Here is a 2,225-nt window from a genome sequence, read left to right as displayed (position 1 = left end):
TTTTATACTTTTTATTGCCCGATCCGGCTAGCTCAATCGATCGAGCATGAAAGTCATGCACTGATAACAAGCGTTGAGAGTTTGTAGAATGATGGCTTCAGATTTTCCACATACGGTGTAGTGGCGCGAACTGGCAGGGGGCGTTTGGATTCTACCCCTTCTCCAAATAAGATTTTCATACGTGAATGTTCGTTCATGCTTTTTGTCCCTGAGTTGCTTCCATGTCACTGCCTTACATAAATGGCATACGTCCTGGTTGTTCAGTGCCATACTTCAGAGTTCTAAGCAGCTCTTGTAACACTGTTTAAACCTTATTTGCACCTGCTCCAGCTTCACTATTCAAAGTAAGTGGGGTCCATTTGTGGACCTGACTGCATTAGAAAACAATGTGATACGGTGCCTCCCTAAACCGCTTGACGGAGGCCCCCGAGGGGCGGTGAGATGGCGCGGACTGAGAGGGGGCGCTTGGCTCCTGCCCCCTCCCCAAGTCGTGTTGCCCTGGTGAGGCCTGAGATCGCCCCCGGCATAGGCGGCCGGCTCCCGGGGTCCAGCAGAATTTTTTCCCTTTTGAAGAATCTTTCATTCTGGACCTTGTCCCACAATCCGTTTCACCTGAAGACACGCTGTCGTAGGGCGCCCCTTTACCGTTTTAGTTGCCATTCCGCCATTCAGCTGTTTACCGCTCGCTCTTGCGACTACAACGTCTCGCTCACCATATAGTTGAGTTGCTCCCGCTCTTAAGATTTGACCGAACTTTTTGGACTGCTGAAAGCGGTGGAATTCCGACCGCTGGTTGGTGGAGACATTTTGACTATATTCTGCACCTGCATTGTCGCGTAATGCGTCATATGACGCGACGCGTTAGCGCACCCGGAAGTGCTCCGGTGCGCAAGGCGCAGCTTCCCAGAAACGATCCAGAGCGCGCCGCGCAGCGCGTAACATTAGCATAACAGGTCATGTGACTTGTTAATAAAACTTTTCATTGGTTCATTTTACTTTTCTTTTCCTAATTATGTAAGACTAGGTCATGTGACCTAAAAATAACACTTTTCATTGGATTAAAACATTTTTTTTCCCCAAACGATGAAAGCCCCACCTTGTTTCTGGATGTTTCAGACTGAAGCTGGCGTCACCATGAGAGCACCACCATCTCGTAGCTCCGTCGTGGCCATTCCGCAAGCAATCATGGCAGCCGCTCCCCACCGGAAGCCTGCGGGAGTCGAGGGCCCCCAAGACTTTTGTACAATCTTCAAGGCTGAGGGGACGCTTTCGAGAATGGAACCCAAGCCCTGGCAGACAAGCGTCCGAGTTCCAAGGTGTCCCAGGGCCATTTTACTGGACCGGGCCCAAATCCGAAGAGCCGGCCGCCATTTTAAGAGTCCTGTGGCAGCCGCCTATCGCTGCACCGCAAGAGTGGGAGCAACTCAACTACATGGTGAGCGAGACGCTGTAGCCGTAAGAGCGGGCGCTAAACAGCTGAATGGCGGAAAAGGCACAGTGTAGCAAAAGCGGGCGGAATGGCGACTGAAACGATAAAAGGGCGCCCCACTACAGCAGACAAGCCTCCGCCATGTGCTTCAAAACTGCATATGTATCTCGTGATATCAAGGTTGGGCAACCAGTACAGAACAAGCAGTTACGAGTCCCATTTACACCGGCGCCATTTTGGGCGCGGCCGGGCAGGTCCAGGATCTACTGAAACATAAAAAATGAGGCTGACGTCTCTGAAGTAGTTGACGAACAGCAGGACATAGCAAATAAACATGAACTCTCTAAAGCTGTTAACTCACTGCAGAACAAAACAAGTGAACCTGAAACCTCTGGAATAATTGTCGCTCAAAAGAACAACACACAAAACTCTGTAGTGCCTGAAGAAAAAAAAACAGAAGGGCACTGTAGTTTCAGACACACTTAACACTAATGACTAAACAAAGATATCGTCTGTTTATAAAGCAGTTATCATCTTGACAGAATTGACAAAGAAGTGTACAGACACCAATGCATCAGCATTCTCGGAGATAACATCTTAAGGAACAAAGAAAGACCTGTTCACTCTTGACACCCCAGGTGCTGTGTATATTGCACTATAGTGCTGCATCGAGAAAACGGGCAACCCTATTGATGTGGATTTTTCATTATTGATTATTGTAAAGAAATGGCGACTCCCCCCTTTAGCAGATTAGCTAAATGTTTGCGTAATTTAGGCATAAAAGTTATATTATTGT

This window comes from Lissotriton vulgaris, unplaced genomic scaffold (genome assembly GCF_964263255.1).
Source record: "Lissotriton vulgaris unplaced genomic scaffold, aLisVul1.2 SCAFFOLD_4968, whole genome shotgun sequence".
Taxonomy (NCBI): domain Eukaryota; kingdom Metazoa; phylum Chordata; class Amphibia; order Caudata; family Salamandridae; genus Lissotriton; species Lissotriton vulgaris.
The sequence above is the reverse complement of the archived record's forward strand: the minus strand, read 5'-3'. Positions refer to the sequence as shown.